Source organism: Stegostoma tigrinum, chromosome 12 (genome assembly GCF_030684315.1).
Source record: "Stegostoma tigrinum isolate sSteTig4 chromosome 12, sSteTig4.hap1, whole genome shotgun sequence".
NCBI classification, from domain to species: Eukaryota; Metazoa; Chordata; class Chondrichthyes; order Orectolobiformes; family Stegostomatidae; genus Stegostoma; species Stegostoma tigrinum.
This window is the reverse complement of record NC_081365.1, coordinates 57,971,560-57,989,773: the sequence shown is the minus strand read 5'-3', so window position 1 is coordinate 57,989,773 and position 18,214 is coordinate 57,971,560. Positions and strand designations below refer to the sequence as shown.

General features: G+C 52.7%; 1 protein-coding gene across 11 annotated transcripts in view; it reads left to right on the top strand.

Annotated features, from left to right (window-relative positions):
* Window positions 1-18,214, top strand: part of dmd (dystrophin) — a 1,835,475-nt gene that overhangs the window by 625,116 nt on the left and 1,192,145 nt on the right. The gene's annotated exons all lie outside the window — the stretch shown is intronic.

The window sequence follows — 18,214 nt, the reverse complement described above, 5'->3', positions numbered from 1 at the left end:
TCGACCTACAGGAGGTGGACTGCAATGATTCAAGAAGCAGCTCACCACCACCTTCTCAAGGGCAACTAGGAATGGGCAATAAATGCTGGCCAGCCAGTGGTGCCCACATTCCCATAAAATGAATTTCAAAAAAACTAGCAATTTGAAGATTGAAAATTTGTGAAAGAAAATTGATGATTATAAGGCATTAATTGCACTAAATTATCGATGCTAATATATTAATATTATCATCAAAATGGAAATTCTCAATGGCTCATCATTACAAAGGCAGATGTAATGCTAATATTTCTAACATGAAGTTTATTCTGGTATCAACAAAGGAGACTAAAATGAGCCGTGCAATTGTTTCCGAGAATTCAATGTTGAAAATCTTACAGGAAAATCAACATGTATTTATTAGTCTCAACATGTTCAAAATGAACATTTCAAATTATGACTCTAGACAGTATATACCTGAGCTACACCTTTCAGCGTGTCGGAGAAAATTCCCATTTTTGATTTTAATTTTTGTAACTGTTTTACATGCATCAATGACAACACAGTCGAGCAACAATCTGATAAAACTGTGTTGCTGAACCACTCTTGCAGCCAATGTCCTGGATTCCATGATTACCGCCCTCCGCTATGTTTTGTCCCACAAGCAGGGCAAGTCCACGAGTGGTGTTGGTGCATGGAGTACAGTGTTGAAGGAGATTTCCTGTGCCGCCTTAACATGGACATTCTCAGTACTGTTCCTGTTAAACTGGGGAATCGACCTGCAATCAGTGAAGAGCGCAGGGGACCAAGACAGAAGCAACACGTGATGTATCTAAAGATGAGGCATCAGCCTCCTATAGCTACGACACAAGACTATTCATGTGCCAAAAATTGGAAGTTTCAACTAATACGCAGAAGTGACAAATCAACTATCAGATCAGATCAAAGCTTCGAAGTCCTGTCATAACTTTTGTAAGTGATGGTACCCATCCTGAACATTTGTGGAGTATGCAATAGACAAGGCTGAAGTATTTGTGACTATTATAGATGAGAAGTACCATCTGTATGATCCATCTTGAGCTCCTCCTGAGGTCCCCGTCATGAAAGATGCCAATTTGATTCAAGAATGAAGTCAGTGGGAAGGCCAGGGTGGTGGTGTATGGAGAGTTGCTAAACTCCCCACTGCTGGAATCACACTTAAAACAAGGGAAGATGGTTGTGATTGTTGGAGATTAATGATCTCAGCCCAGGACATCTGAGCAGGAGTTCCTCTGGTAATACCCGAGGCCAAACCACTTTCAGCTGCTGCTTCAATCACTGTCCCACCAAGATAAAGTCAGTAGTGGGCAATCAGTATTCCCTCTAAATTGGCAGTTTCTGGGATGTTCCACATGGGCCAATCATTTTGCCAATGCATCTGCTTCCACTTCCAGAAGCTGCTGCCACACACTGCTTTGGGTGTGTACAGCAGAAAACATTGTTAGAGGGAAAGGTGGTGGCTGGATGTTCAGTGATGACTGCAGAATGTTGAATAACATTTGTAATTCCTCAGATGCAGGATCTGGACATTATTGGGACTTCATAAATGGCACGCAATATTTACACTGAGAAAATGCCAATAAATCACCATTACTAACATGGGAGAATCTAACTAAATCCTTTTGACCTTCAATGGTGAACTGCTCCCATTAATATTCTGTGTTGCTGTGAACCAGTTACATAAATACTGTGGCTACAAGAGCAGGCCAAATTCTGGGAATACCGTGGCAGATAACCCATCTTCTGACTTCACAAATATGTCCACCGTCAACAAAGCACAAAATAAGAGTCTGATGGAACACTCCCCACTTGTTTACATGACTGCAGCTCCAACAGCATTTTGAGAAACTTGACACCATCCAAGGCAGAGCAGCCTGCTTTATTATTGCCCCATTCACCACCATCAGCATTCATTTCTTCCATCACCAACACACAGTACCATAACAATCACAGCAACTTGTTCAGACTCTTTCGACAGTCTCTTCCAAACCTGTTGGCTTCTACCACTCAGAATGGAAAGGGCAGCACATGGGTGGAAACACTGGTGCCTGTAGGTTTCCTGCACTTGTCTGATTTGAAACCACATCGTCGTTCCCTCACTGTTAAAATCCTGGTGCTCTCTTCGTAAAAGTACTGGCGATGTATCTGCACCGCATGGGCAATGGCAGTCATCTGCCTCCCTCTCAGAGGTAATTAGGAATGTGCAGAGAATGTGGGGTCAGTCACTGGAGTCTGTATCCCCTGAAAGTCTTTTCTTAAACAGCCAATCAGTTTATATTTTGGAAAAGCAGTGACGACTATCTAAAATTTGATTTTTGCTGTATGTACTTTGGGAAGCTAAGATTCACATTTCACTCTTCTATCCGACAAAGTCATAACCTTGCTTGTATTCACATCTTATACCTGACTTGGTATTGTGTCAGAAAGTGGTTAGTCATTGTGTCAATAGCGTACTCACTACTTAAGATATGTTATTACTTCAATCAGAATGTTTATCATGCATTCTCAGTACAGTGTGAGATATGTGACCCTTATGGGATATTCCTATTCATTGTGCTTAGGTCTTTTAATAAATAGTGCTGGCAAAAGTTTTGAATTTATATTTCTTCTTTGCTGTTAAGGAATGGGCTCAGTGGCTCACTGGTTAGCACTGCAGCCTCACAGCTCCAGGGACCTGGGTTCGATTCCAGCCTCGGGCAACTGTCTTTGCGGAGTTTGCACATTCTCTCCGTGTCTGCGTGGGTTTCCTCCGGGTGCTCCGGTTTCCTCCCACAGTCCAAAGATGTGCAGGCTAGGTGGATTGGCCATTCTAAATTGCCCATAGTGTTCAGGGGTGTGTGGATTATAGGTGAATGGGCCTGGGTGGGATGCTTCAAGGGGCGGTGTGGACTTGTTTCCACACTGTATGGTACCTAATCTAATCTACCTGTCTTAATGCTGGTGACTTTAATTAGTGATGTATCTTCCTTGTTGATTGTATCGAAAAGGGCACAATTTCTTTAATATTGCTGTTTTATTAGGGATGACAAAAAGGCAGAGATGATCTTCTCTTTGGATTATTTTAGGCATTACAACCCAATTACCAGGTTTGACAGAGAAATGAGGAATTAAAAATGCAGAAAGTGTTCCTGAAGGTGATCTAGCTATGAATTATTTGAAATTTACTGAGACTAAAGTTTTTAAATTGCAGTAACTCAGGTATTTTTTGAAGTATACTGCCTGATGTATGCTCTTTATAAGTCTCAGTGGATTGAAGGACATGGTAGAAATTTGAAAGTGATGTGATAGGAAATAGTAAAATGAATAATTATTTTTAATCAGGAAATGAATTTTTTTTCATCAGGATAAGTGGAGAGTAGTCAAGTTTATTTTAATCTTAAAAGCATTTTATAAAAATTGGATTAACATTGTTGGGATAATAGAATTATTGGGTAGTCATCTGCCAGAACAAAACTTGAGTATTGCAGAAAATAAAACAGTTTGTTAAAGTTTTCCATCAGGACACTTATCAGGACATTTTCAGAATTACCAGTGTAAGAAGGAACACTGTTATATAACTTGTGAGAAAAAATGCTGATTGATTACCAGGTGAATTCTGATTAAGATAGTAATCTTGCCATGAAGTCAGCATGTAATTGATGACTTGCCATTTACTGCCAAGTTTTGTTTAAATTTAAACCAGGCAGGCTGACACAAATTGTTCAAGGCATTGCCCTGAAGAATTAGTCAAAATAGCTGCTGCCTGTTTTAAGTTGAAACAGATGCAGTGTGAGTCCTTGTCAATTTTAATCTGTGTTGAACAAGACTCTGTGTATTCATATATTTTGCTTCCAATATGTGTAAGACTGTAAGAAATAGGAGAAGGAAAGGACATTTGGTGCAATGAGTCTGTTGTATCAGTTAAGATGATCACAGTTTATCTTGATTTCAACTTCTTGTGATTCCATCCATAGTCCTTTGCTTGTCAATGGTCCAAATATCTGTCTAATTCTGGTTTAAATCAAAAAATTGACACCCAATACAGATTTCAAGGATAGAGAATTTCAAAAGATATTGATTTTCTAAAAGAAGAATCATTTCCATCTGAATTGGAGGATTTTTTAATTGTAAATCTCTGTTCCAGTATTCTAAATTTCCCTAAGAGGGGAAACATCCTCTGAGCATTTACTCTTATCAGACCCACTTCGTATATTTTTTTCGATAAGATCAATGATTATCAGCTTAACCTTTCCGCACAAGACAATTCTTTCTTTTCGGAATGAACCTGATAAAGCTCCTCTGAACAACACATAGTGTTTAAGCGAGGATATCCAATTTGTAAACACTACTATAAGTATTGTCTCACCAAAAGTTTGTGCAATTGCAACAAAGGTGATTTACCTTGCTTATTATTCACCGTACCTGCATGCTAACCTTTGTGTCTAATTTGATAGTCACTGATATTCAGATCGCTCTGACCTGCAACATTTTGAGATGGCTATTTTAATAATTATCTGCTTCTCAAGACTTCTATCATATATAACCTCAACTTTTCTCTCATTAAACCCCATCTGTCAAATCTTTGTCCACTCACCTAACCCATGTAACCTACACCGTCTAACATGTTGCTTAGACTGTTTGGACTGAATTTTGCTGCCAACTTCATGATGCTTACCCACACTTACAAAATTTAGAATTGCTTGGATACTTTACCAGCAGTGTCCTGTTCACTGGTTGCCTTCAGGACCATTGTTTGACGATCGTGGATGTGCTCACATCCTGTTAGGACAATTAGTAGGCTGGCAGCTTTGAGCCTCAACAGCATTATGTCACAGTACATCCAGCTAAATAACTGTATAACAATAAATTCAGGGTGATGAGAGTTTAGTTTATTTATTCGTGGGTTGTGGGTGTTGCTGGCCGGCCAGCATTTATTGCCCTTCCTTTGTTGCTCTTGAGAAGGTGGTGCTGAGCTGCCTTTTTGAACTGCCCCAGTCCACCTGCCATAGGTTGAGCCACGGTGCCATGGGAGGGAATTCCAGAATTTTGACCCACTGGCAGTAAAGGAATGATGATATACCTCCAAGTCATGATGGTGAGTGGCTTGGAGGGGAACTTGATGATGCTGGTGTACCCATGTATCTGCTGCCCTTCTAGTGGAAGTGGTTGTGGGTTTGGAAGGTGCTGTCTGGGGATCTATGGTAAATTTCTGCAGTGCATCCTCGAGATAGTACACACTGCTGCTACTGAGCATCAGTGGTGAAGGGAATGAATGCTTGTGGAGGTACAGCTAATCAAGCAGGCTGCTTTGTCCTGAATTCTTTCAATCTTTTTGAGTGTTGTTGGGACTGCGCCGATCGAGGCAAGTGGGAAGTATTCCATCACACTCCTGAGTTGTGCCTTGTAGATGGTGGATAGGCTTTGAGGAGTCAGGAGGTGAGTTACCACAGTATTCCTTGCTTGAGGGAAAAAGACTACTGAGTGGAGTGTTTGGACCATCCCTTTCCTGTTCTTGACTTGAACAAAGGAACAAAATGGGACACTCAAGGGGCCAAAAGGCCTCTCCTACACGGTTTGATTTATGACCATTTTTGGGATGGAATCATTGGGCCTGAATCCTCACCCTGGAATGTCAGGTGGAATGCCACCACAAATGAAGCTGGCCATTTGGCAATGTGCTAGGGACTAGCGAGTTTTGAGAACGTGTAGCTCGTGGAGGTTCCAGATGTGAGATTGCTCGCTGAGGTGGAAGGTTCGTTTTCAGACGTTTCATCACTTTTTTTTAAATTTGAAAAAATATACTTTATTCATAAGATGTACAAAAAAAAACATGTTTATGCACCTACCCAGTAATGCAAGCCGCTCCCGGTTACCCAGAGGGTACATACATCAACTAAAGGAAAAAAAAAACAAACAAAGAAGAAAAAGAAACAAAGCAAAGAAAATACCCCGGCAGTCGTCACCCCGCACAGTCCCAGTTGGCACCCTGACCAGTTGGGGAAGGCGCCAGCTGGGCCCAGTTACCAGATAGGGCCCTTTTTTCTATTGTGGACGAGGGGTTTCATACCGTGTGGTCTTTCCCCACCGCACCTTGGCGGCAGCTGCTCCAAGCTTTAGCGCGTCCCTCAGCACGTAGTCCTGGACCTTGGAGTGCGTCAGTCTGCAACACTCGGTTGGGGTCAGTTCTTTCAGCTGGCAGACCAAAGAGCATCTTTCACCGCATCGATGGTCCTCCGGGTGCAGTTGATGTTGGTCTCGGTGAGCGTCCCGGGAAACAGCCCGTAGAGCACGGAGTCCCGCGTCACGGAGCTGCTTAGGACGAACCTCGACAAATACCACTGCATCCCCCTCCAGACCTCCTGCGCATAGGCACACTCCAGAAGGAGGTGATCGACAGTCTCGTCCCCCCCGCAGCCACCTCGAGGGCAGCGTGCGGTGGCGCAGAGATTCCGGGCATGCATAAAGGATCTCACTGGCAGAGCCCCTCTCACCGCTAGCCAAGCAATGTCCTTGTGCTTGTTTGAAAGTTCTGGCAATGAGGCATTCTGCCAAACGACTTTGGCAGTCTGGGTGGGGAACCACACGACGGGATCCACCCTTTCCTTTTCCTGAAGGGTCTGGAGGATACTACGTGCTGACCACTGCCTGACGGCCTTGTGGTCAAAGGTGTTTCCTTTCAAAAATTTCTCCACGAAGGACAGGTGGTACGGAACGGTCCAACTACTCGGAGCGTTCCGCGGCAACGAGGCCAGGCCCATCCTTCGCAACACCGGGGACAGGTAGAACCTCAGTAAGTAGCGACACTTGGTGTTTGCGTACTGAGGATTTACGCACAGCTTGATGCAGCCGCACACAAAGGGCGAGGGTGGCGTTGGGTATGCCCTTTCCCCCATTTTCCAGGTCTTTGTACATGGTGTCCCTGCGGACCCGGTCCATCCTCGACCCCCAAATGAAGTGGAAGATGGCCCGGGTGACCACAGCGGCGCAGGTCCAGGGAATAGGCCAGGCCTGCGCCACATACAACAGTACCGAAAGCCCCTCGCACCAGACAACCAGGTTCTTATCCGCGAGGGAGAGGGACCGGAGCATCCACCTGCCCAGCTTCTGCTTCAATTTGATGATACGCTCCTCCCAAGTCTTAGTGCATGCCCCAGCTCCACCAAACCAAACACCCAGCACCTTCAGGTAGTCTGTCCTGACGGTGAAGGGGATGAAGGAACGGTCGTCCTAGTTCCCGAAGAACATGACCTCGCTCTTACCCCTAATGACTTTGGCACCCGTGTCCAGTTCAAACTGGCCGCAGATGTCCAACAGTCTACTCACCGGCTGATCGGTGCAGAAGACGGTGACGTCGTCCATGTACATGGAGGTCTTGACCTGAAGGCCTCCGCTGCCTGGGATAGTTACGTCCTTCAGGCTCACGTCCTTCCTGATGGATGCGGCGAAGGGCTCCACACAGCACACGAACAAGGCAGGAGAGAGCGGGCAGCCCTGCCTGACTCCAGATCTGACAGGAAAACTGTCTGATATCCACCGGATGATTGAGACTGCGCTAACGATGTTGGCGTAGAGCAGCCGGATCCAATTGCGGATGCCCTCCCCGAACCCCAAATTTGGAGAGGACGTCCCTCATGTAAGCATGAGGGACCCTGTCGAAGGCCTTCTCCTGGTCCAGGCTGATGAGGCAGGTGTCCACCTGCCTGTCCTGTACGTAGGCGATCGTATCCCTGATCAGCGCGAGGCTCTCAGCGATCTTCCTGCCCGGCACAGCACAGGTTTGGTCAGGGTGAATCACCGACTCCAGGACAGACCTGACCCGGTTGGCTATGACCTTGGCCAGGATTTTGTAGTCCACGTTCAATAGTGAAATGGGACGCCAATTCTTAATTTCTTCCCTCTCCCCCTTCCTCTTGGAAATGAGGGTGATGATGCCCTCCTCATGGACTTGCACATTTCCCCTGCCCGAAGCGCACTATCGTACACCTCCAGCAGGCCCTGGCCGACAAGGTCCCACAGAGCGGAATACAGCTCGACCGGTAAGCCGTCGCTTCCGGGATTCCTATTCCTCTGCAAGGACTTGAGGGCTCTGGCCAGCTCGTCCAGAGATATCGGCCGGTCCAGCCACTCCCTCGTGCCGTTGTCTAAGACCTCCGTGATAGACGACAGGAACGACTCGGAGGCCGTGCTGTCCGTGGGCTTTGTGTCGTACAGTCCAGCATAGAAAGATCTGCTGATCCTCAAAATGTCGGGCCGACACAATGTCACCGAGCCGTCGTCCTCCTTCAGCTGGCTAAGCACAGAGTTCTCTTTGTGCACCTTCTGAACGAAGAAACGCGAGCACTTCTCGACCTGCTCCATGGAGCAGACCCTGGACCAGAAGATTATCCTGGAGGCCTCCGCAGCGAAGAGCGAGGCTTGCTGGCCCCTCACCTCATGGAGTTCCTCTGTGACATCGACCCCCATCAACTGCAGAAGGAGCAGGTTCTGCACCCTTTTCTGGGGTCGCGACAGCTTTCCCCGCCTTTCTCTCGCCTTCTGAGCACCCTTGAGGACAAAGAACCTCTTGATGTTCTCCTTCACCGTCTCCCACCAGTCGCCCGGAGACTCAAAGAGGGGTTTCACGGTTCTCCAAGCGGCGTACTCCCTCTTAAGCTCCTCGACGTTCTCTGGGGTCAACAGAGTCGTGGTGAGCTTCCAAGTCCCCTTGCCGGCCGGCTGGTCGTCCTGTAAGTGACAGTCGGCCAGCAGGAGGCAGTGGTCAGAAAAGAACACTGGCTCGACGCCAGTGGACCTGACTGAGAACGCCCATGACACAAACAGGAAGTCTATCCTTGAGCGGATAGACCCGTCCGTCCGCGACCAGGTGTACCTCCGCTGCTCCGTCTGCAGGGGTGCTGAAGACGTCGAGCAGCTTGGCGTCCTTCACCGTGCCGATCAGGAATCTGGACGTGACATCCAGTTGACTCCCCCCACCCGCTGTCCCCACGCCGGATCTTCCATCTGCATCGATGATGTAATTGAAGTCTCCACCCAGGATGACCGGCCGGGACGTAGCCAGCAGGGGTGGAAGCCGCTGCAGGACGGCCAACCGCTCACTCCGTACCGCTGGGGCGTACACATTGATTAGCCTCAGGGGAGCGTTCCTGTAGGTGACGTCAGCCACTAGGAGGCGCCCCCCCCACCACCTCCTGAAACTTGAGAGATGGTGAAGTCGTGCCCCCGCAGCAGAATAGCCAGGCCCGAGGAGCGACAGTCATTACCGCCCCGACCAGATCGAAGGCCCACAGGTCCTGGCGCCGGACCATTTCCCGTACCTGCCGAGGTGCAGTATCCCGCACTCCTGCAGAAACAGGAGGTCCGCCTTCATGGTGGTCAGGTAGGCCAACGTGGATACACATCTCGCGGTTGACTTGACGCTGCGCACATTAATGCTCGCAACTTATACCCCCATTGTGGGCAGTGACCGCAGTACCCTCCCCAAGTCCAAGGTCCAGCCCCTCCATCTGTCCCTTCATGCCCATTGCCCGGGCTAACTGCTGGATGCTATCCGGGCTGAGGAAACTCTCAGTGTTGCCTTCCGGGTGGCATCCCCCTGTCAGGGGTACGGAGGCAGGAGAGTCCGGCTCTGGGTCAGGCTGGGGACGCGCTGTTTCCTCCTTCCCACTTGGAAGTTCCGGGGGGCCCTCCAGTGCCCCAGCGGCACTTGACTGGGTGTCGGAGGGAGCCACAGGACACCTCCCGTCACCTGGAAGCGTGGTGCTGCTTTCCTTCTCCCTTGAGATCTTTATCTTCTGCTTCGGGCGGGCCCTTTCCGAATCCCCCTCGTCAGAGGAGCTGTTATAGCCCCCCTGTAGCTGCCTCGTCCCACCTGATGGTTGCGGTTCCTGGGCCCCCTGACGCACCTTCCTCTTCGCTTTACGGGCCGTTGTCCACTCCCCTGGGTCGCCTGTCACCGCCTCCATCAACTCCGGGTTGTCGGGGGTCGGGGGGGGATGGGGGGGGGGGTCCAGAGCCTGCAGGGGCGCTTTGCTGGCCTCGGATCCGTCCTGCGGGGCTGGGCCCTCCTGCACGACCTGGCCCTCCTGCACATTACTGGGGTCCTTGCTGGGCGCTGGTGCTTTCCTCTCCTCCGGGGGCGCTGGCCCCGCATTTCCCCTGCTGGCGACCTGGGCGTAGATGGTCCCCCGCTGCGGGCATGCCCTATAGATGTGGCCCGCTTCCCCGCAAAGGTTGCATTTCTTTTTCTTGTGGGCAATCCTTTGCAAGGTGTCCCTCCTCCCTGCAGATGGTGGCTTTGCAGTCGGCCACCACGTGACCTCACCTACCACAGGCATGGCAGACTTTAGGTTGCCCTGCATAGGTCAGGTAGCCCTTGCTCCCGCCGATCGCAAAGCTGGACGGTGGGTGTACGATGTTCCCGTCCGCGCCCATCCTCAGCGTCACCTTGACCTGCCTCTTACTGGTCCAGATGCCAAAGGGGTCCATGCTATCAGTTAGGTCCGCTTCCACCTTCACGTACTGTCCAAGGAAAGTCAGGACATCAACTGCTGGCACATGCGAGTTGTGCATGTGGACAGTCACCATACGGCTCCTCTGCGCTGGTATCACAAACAGCGGGACAGCGGTCAGTACAGAGAGGGGGCCCTCACCTCCTTTCTCCTTGAAAACGTCCAGGAAGCGCTCGCAAAGCTTGGCACTCCTGAAGGTCACATCGTAAAAACCTCTTCCGGGGAAATCCTGTAGGCTGTAAGTGTCCGCAGCAGCGGACCCGCAACAGTCCAACAGGACCCTCTTCACGAAGAAGGTGCGGTCCACAGGTGCACCTTCATCCACCTTCTTTACAGAAACACGGATGGTGTTCCAGACCCCCGGACCTGGGGCACGAGCACTTGCCGCAGCCATCATTGCAGGTTGGCTGCTCCCCTGAACCAGCGTTAGGCCGAAGCCAGCATTAAGATCCACTGGTTGCAAGGGCGCACAGCCAACCCGACGTCCTCCTTTCACCTCCAACACAACACTCTCCTCCTCTCGCACCACAAGAGAGTGGGTCTTTATTTTGTTCCAGATGTAAGCTGGTTCACTGAGGTTGAAGGTTTGTTCCCAGATGTTTCGTCACTTTTTTTTTATTTGAAAAAAATATACTTTATTCATAGAATGTACAAAAAATAAAACATTTATACACCTACCCAGTCATGCAAGCCACTCCGGGTTACCCAGGGGGTACGTACACCAACTAAAGGGAAAAAAAAAACAAAAACAGAGAAAAAAAAACAAAGCAAAGAAACCGCCCCGGCAGTCGTCACCCCGCACAGTCCCTTTTGGCCCCCTGACCAGTTGGGGAAGGCGCCAGCTGGGCCCAGTTACCAGATAGGATTCTTTTCCCTTTTCTGGACGAGGGGGCTCACACGGTGGTCTTTCCCCACCGCGCCTTGGCGGCGGCTGCCCCAAGCTTTAGCGCGTCCCTCAGCACGTAGCCCTGGACCTTGGAGTGCGCCAGTCTGCAACACTCGGTCGGGGGCAGTTCTTTCAGCTGGCAGACCAGCAAGTTGCGGGCAGACCAAAGAGCGTCTTTCACCGCATTGATGGTCCTCCAGGCGCAGTTGATGTTGGTCTCGGTGTGCGTCCCCGGAAACAGCCCGTAGAGCACGGAGTCCCGCGTCACGGAGCTGCTCGGGACGAACCTCGACAAATACCACTGCATCCCCCTCCAGACCTCCTGCGCATAGGCACACTCCAGAAGGAGGTGATCAACAGTCTCGTCCCCCCCGCAGCCACCTCGAGGGCAGCGTGCGGTGGTGCAGAGATTCCGGGCATGCATAAAGGATCTCACTGGCAGAGCCCCTCCACCGCCAGCCAAGCAATGTCCTTGTGCTTGTTTGAAAGTTCTGCCAAACGACTTTGGCAGTCTGCGTGGGGAACCACACGACGGGATCCACCCTCTCCTTTTCCCGAAGGGTCTGGAGGATACTACGTGCTGACCACTGCCTGACGGCCTTGTTGTCAAAGGTGTTTCCTTTCAAAAATTTCTCCACGAAGGACAGGTGATACGGAACGGTCCAACTACTCGGAGCGTTCCGCGGCAACGAGGCCAGGCCCATCCTTCGCAACACCGGGGACAGGTAGAACCTCAGTAAGTAGTGACACTTGGTGTTTGCGTACTGAGGATCTACGCACAGCTTGATGCAGCCACACACAAAGGTAGCCGTCAGGGCGAGGGTGGCGTTCGGTACACCCTTTCCCCCATTTCCCAGGTCTTTGTACATGGTATCTCTGCGGACCCGGTCCATCCTCGACCCCCAAATGAAGTGGAAGATGGCCCGGGTGACCGCAGCGGCGCAGGTCCAGGTAATAGGCCAGGCCTGCGCCACATACAACAGTACCGAAAGCCCCTCGCACCTGACAACCAGGTTCTTACCTGCGATGGAGAGGGACCGGAGCGTCCACCTGCCCAGCTTCTGCTTAAATTTGGAGATACGCTCCTCCCAAGTCTTAGTGCATGCCCCAGCTCCACCAAACCAAACACCCAGCACCTTCAGGTAGTCTGTCCTGACGGTGAAGGGGATGAAGGAGCGGTCGTCCCAGTTCCCGAAGAACATGACCTCGCTCTTACCCCTATTGACTTTGGCACCCGAGGCCAGTTCAAACTAGCCGCAGATGTCCAACAGCCTACTCACCGACCGACGATCGGTGCAGAAGACGGCGACATCATCCATGTACAGGGAGGTCTTGACCTGAAGGCCTCCGCTGCCTGGGATAGTCACGCCCTTCAGGCTCACGTCCTTCCTGATGGAGGCGGCGAAGGGCTCCACACAGCACACGAACAAGGCAGGAGAGAGCGGGCAGCCCTGCCTGACTCCAGATCTAACAGGAAAACTGTCTGATTCCCACCCGTTGATCGAGACTGCGCGAACGATGTTGGCGTAGAGCAGCCGGATCCAATTGCGGATGCCCTCCCTGAACCCCAATTTGGAGAGGACGTCCCTCATGTAAGCATGAGAGACCCTGTCGAAGGCCTTCTCCTGGTCCAGGCTGATGAGGCAGGTGTCCACCCGCCTGTCCTGTACGTAGGCGATCGTATCCCTGATGAGCGCGAGGCTCTCAGCGATCTTCCTGCCCGGCACAGCACAGGTTTGGTCAGGGTGAATCACCGACTCCAGGACAGACCTGACCCGGTTGGCAATGACCTTGGCCAGGATTTTGTAGTCCACGTTCAAAAGTGAAATGGGACGCCAATTCTTAATTTCTTCCCTCTCCCCCTTCCTCTTGTAAATGAGGGTGATGATGCCCTTCCTCATGGACTTGCACATTTCCCCTGCCCGAAGCGCACTATCGTACACCTCCAGCAGGTCCTGGCCGTCCAGGCACCACAGAGCAGAATACAGCTCGACCGGTAAGCCATCACTTCCGGGAGTCCTATTCCTCTGCAAGGACTTGAGGGCTCTGGCCAGCTCGTCCAGGGATATTGGCCGGTCCAGCCACTCCCTCGTGCCGTCATCTAAGACCTCCGTGATAGACGACAGGAACGACTCGGAGGCCGTGCTGTCCGTGGGCTTCATGTCGTACAGTCCGGCATAGAAGGATCTGCTGATCCTCAAAACGTCGGGCCGAGACGACGTCACCGAGCCGTCGTCCTCCTTCAGCCGGCTAAGCACAGAGCTCTCTTTGTGCACCTTCTGAAAGAAGAAACGCGAGCACGTCTCGTCCTGCTCCACAGAGCGGACCCTGGACCGGAAGATTATCCTGGAGGCCTCCGCGGCGAAGAGCGAGGCTTGCTGGCCCCTCACCTCGCGGAGGTCCTCCGTGACATCGACCCCCATCAACTGCAGAAGGAGCAGGTTCTGCACCCTTTTCTGGAGTCGCGACAGCTTTCCTCGCCTCTCTCTTGCCTTCTGAACACCCGTGAGGACAAAGAACCTCTTGATGTTCTCCTTCACCATCTCCCACCAGTCGCCTGGAGACTCAAAGAGGGGTTTCACGGTCCTCCAACCGGTGTACTCCCTCTTAAGCTCCTCGACGTTCTCTGGGGTCAACAGAGTCGTGTTGAGCTTCCACATCCCCTTGCCGGCCGGCTGGTCGTCCTGTAAGTGACAGTCGGCCAACAGGAGGCAATGGTCAGAGAAGAACACCAGCTCAACGCCGGTGGACCTGACCGAGAACGTCCCTGACACAAACAGGAAGTCAATCCTTGAGCGGATAGACCCGTCTGGCCGCGACCAGGTGTACCTCTGCTGCGCTCCGTCTGCAGGGGTGCTGAAGACGTCGAGCAGCTTGGCGTCCTTCACCGTGCCCATCAGGAATCTGGACGTGACGTCCAGTTGAATCCCCCCACCCACTGTCCCCACGCCGGATCTTCCATCTGCATCAATGATGCAGTTGAAGTCTCCGCCTAGGATGACCGGCCTGGACGTAGCCAGCAGGGGTGGGAGCCGCTGCAGGACGGCCAACCCCTCACTCCGTACCGCTGGGGCGTACACGTTGATCAGCCTCAGGGGAGTGTTCCTGTAGGTGATGTCAGCCACTAGGAGGCGCCCCCCCACCACCTCCTGAACCTGAGAGATGGTGAAGTTGTGCCCCCGCAGCAGAATAGCCAGGCCCGAGGAGCGACAGTCGTTACCCCCCGACCAGATCGAAGGCCCACAGGTCCAGGCGCCGGACCATTTCCCGTACCTGCCGAGGTGCGGTATCCCGCACTCCTGCAGAAACAGGAGGTCCGCCTTGATGGTGGTCAGGTAGGCCAATGTGGACACACATCTCGCGGTTGACTTGACGCTGCGCACATTAATGCTCGCAATTCGTACCCCCATTGTGGGCAGTGACCGCAGTACCCTCCCCAAGTCCAAGGTCCAGCCCCTCCATCTGTCCCTTCATGCCCATTGCCCGGGCTAACTGCTGGACGCTCTCTGGGCTCAGGAAACCGTCTGTGCTGCCTTCCGGGTGGCATCCTCCCGTCAGGGGTGCGGAGGCAGGAGGGTCCGGCTCCGGATCAGGCTGGGGACGTGCTGTTTCCTCCTTCCCGCCTGGAAGTTCGGGGGGGCCCTCCAGTGCTCCAGCGGCACTTGACTGGGTGTCGGAGTGAGCCTCCGGACGCCTCCCGTCACCTGGAAGCGGGGTGCTGCTTTCCTTCCCCCTCGAGACCTTTAACTTCTGCTTCGGGTGGGCCCTCTCCGTATCCTCCTCGTCAGAGGAGCTCTTATAGCCCCCCTGTAGCTGTCTCTTCCCTCCTGATTGTTGCGGCTCCTGGGCCCGTCGACGCACCTTCCTCCTCGCTTTCCGGACTGTAGTCCACTCCCCTCGGTCGCCTGTCGCCGCCTCCATTGGCTCCGGGTTGTCGGGGGGGATCGGTGCCTGCAGGGGTGCTTTGCTGGCCTCGGGCCCATCCTGCAGGGCTGGGCCCTCCTGCACGGCCTGGCCCTCCTGCACATTAGTGGGGTCCTTGCTGGGCCCTGGTGCCTTCCTCTCCTCCGGGGGGGCTGGCCCCGCATTTCCCCTGCCGGCGACCTGGGCGTAGGTGGTACCCCGCCGCGGGCATGCCCTATAGAAGTGGCCCGCTTCCCCGCAAAGGTTGCAGCTTCTCTCTCGTGGGCAATCCTTTGCAAGGTGTCCCTCCTCCCCGCAGTTCCTGCAGATGGTGGCTTTGCAGTCGGCCGCCATGTGACCTGACCTACCACAGGCATGGCAGACTTTAGGTTGCCCTGCATAGGTCAGGTAGCCCCTGCTCCCGCCGATCGCGAAGCTGGACGGTGGGTGTGCGACATTCCTGTCTGCGCCCATCCTCAGCGTCACCTTGACCTGCCTCTTACTCGTCCAGATGCCAAAGGGGTCCACCATGTCAGTTAGGTCCCCTTCCACCTTCACATACCTTCCGAGGAAGGTCAGGACATCAACTGCTGGCACATGCGGGTTGTACATGTGTACAGTCACCATACGGCTCCTCTGCGCTGGTATCACAAACAGCGGGACAGCGGTCAATACAGAGAGGGGGCCCTCACCTCCTTTCTCCTTGAAAACCTCCAGGAAGCGCTCGCAAAGCTTGGCACTCCGGAAGGTCACATTGTAAAAACCTCCTCCGGGGAAATCCTGCAGGCAGTAAATGTCCGCAGCAGCAAACCCACAACAGTCCAACAGGACCCTCTTCACGAAGAAGGTGCGGTCCACAGGTGCACCTTCATCCACCTTCTTTACAGAAACACGGATGGTGTTCCGGACCCCCTGACCTGAGGCACGAGCACTTGCCGCAGCCATCGTTGCAGGTTGGCTGCTCCCCTGAACCAGCGTTAGGCCGAAGCCAGCATTAAGATCCACTGGTCGCAAGGGTGCACAGCCAACCCGACGTCCTCCTTTCACCTCCAAGACAGCACTCTCGTCCTCTCAGTCCACAAGAGAGTGGGTCTTTATTGTGTTCGAGATGTAAGCTGGTTCACTGAGCTGTAAGGTTTGTCCCCAGATGTTTCGTCACCATTCTAGGTAACATCATCAGTGAGCCTCCAACGAAGCGCTCGTGTTGAGTTTCCTTGGGTTGGTGATGTCATTTCCTGTGTTGGTGATGTCATTTCCTGTTCTTTTTCTCAGGGGATGGTAGATTGGCTCCAAATCAATGTGTTTGTTGATGGAATTCCGGTTGGAATGCCATGCTTCTAGGAATTCTCGTGCGTGTCTCTGTTTGGCTTGTCCTCGGATGGATGTGTTGTCCCAATCTACCATCCCCTGAGAAAAAGATCAGGAAATGACATCACCAACACAGGAAATGACATCACCAACCCAAGGAAACCCAAGCAGATAAATAGAAAGCGGGACATAACACCAGCACTTTGTCGGAGGCTCACTGATGATGTTACCTAGAATGGTGACGAAACGTCTGAAAACTAACCTTCCAGCTAAGTGAACCAGCTTACATCTGGAACAAAATAAAGACCCACTCTCTTGTGGACTGAGAGGACGAGAGTGCTGTCTTGGAGGTGAAAGGAGGACGTCGGGTTGGCTGTGCACCCTTGCAACCGGTGGATCTTAATGCTGGCTTTGGCCTAACACTGGTTCAGGGGAGCAGCCAACCTGCAACGATGGCTGCGGCAAGTGCTCATGCCCCAGGTCAGGGGGTCCGGAACACCATCCGTGTTTCCGTAAAGAAGGTGGATGAAGGTGCACCTGTGGACCGCACCTTCTTCGTGAAGAGGGTCCTGTTGGACTGTTGTGGGTTCGCTGCTGCGGACATTTACTGCCTGCAGGATTTCCCTGGAGGAGGTTTTTACGATGTAACCTTCAGGAGTGCCAAGCTTTGCGAGCGCTTCCTGGAGGTTTTCAAGGAGAAAGGAGGTGAGGCCCCCTCTCTGTATTGACCGCTGTCCCGCTGTTCGTGATGCCAGCACAGAGGAGCCGTATGGTGACTGTACACATGTACAACCCGCATGTGTCAGCAGTTGATGTCCTGACCTTCCTCGGAAGGTACGTGAAGGTGGAAGGGGACCTAACTGACATCATGGACCCCTTTGGCATCTGGACCAGTAAGAGGCAGGTCAAGGTGATGCTGAGGATGGGCACGGATGGGAACATCGTACACGCACCGTCCAGCTTCGCGATCGGCGGGAGCAAGGGCTACCTGACCTATGCAGGGCAACCTAAAGTCTGCCATGCCTGTGGTAGGTGAGGTCACGTGGTGGCCGACTGCAAAGCCACCATCTGCAGGGAGGAGGGACACCTTGCAAAGGATTGCCCACGAGAGAAAAGCTGCAACCTTTGCGGGGAAGCAGGCCACCTCTATAGGGCATGCCCGCAGCGGGGGACCACCTACGCCCAGGTCGCCGGCAGGGGCAACGCGGGGCCAGCCCCCCCGGAGGAAAGGAAAGCACCAGGGCCCAGCAAGGACCCCAGTAATGTGCAGGACGGCCAGGTCGTGCAGGAGGGCCCAGCCCCGCAGGATGGGTCCAAGGCCAACAAAGCGCCCCTGCAGGCTCTGCCCCCACCCGACAACCCGGAGTTGACGGAGGCAGTGACAGGCGACCCAGGGGAGTGGACGACGGTCCGGAAACCGAGGAGGAAGGTGCGTCGACGGGCCCAGGAACCGCAACCATCAGGCGGGAAGAGGCAGCTACAGGGGGGCTATAGCAGCTCCTCTGACGAGGGGGATTCGGAGAGGGCCCGCCCAAAGCAGAAGTTAAAGATCTGGAGGGAGAAGGAAAGCAGCACCACGCTTCCAGATGACGGGAGGCGTCCTGAGGGTCCCTCT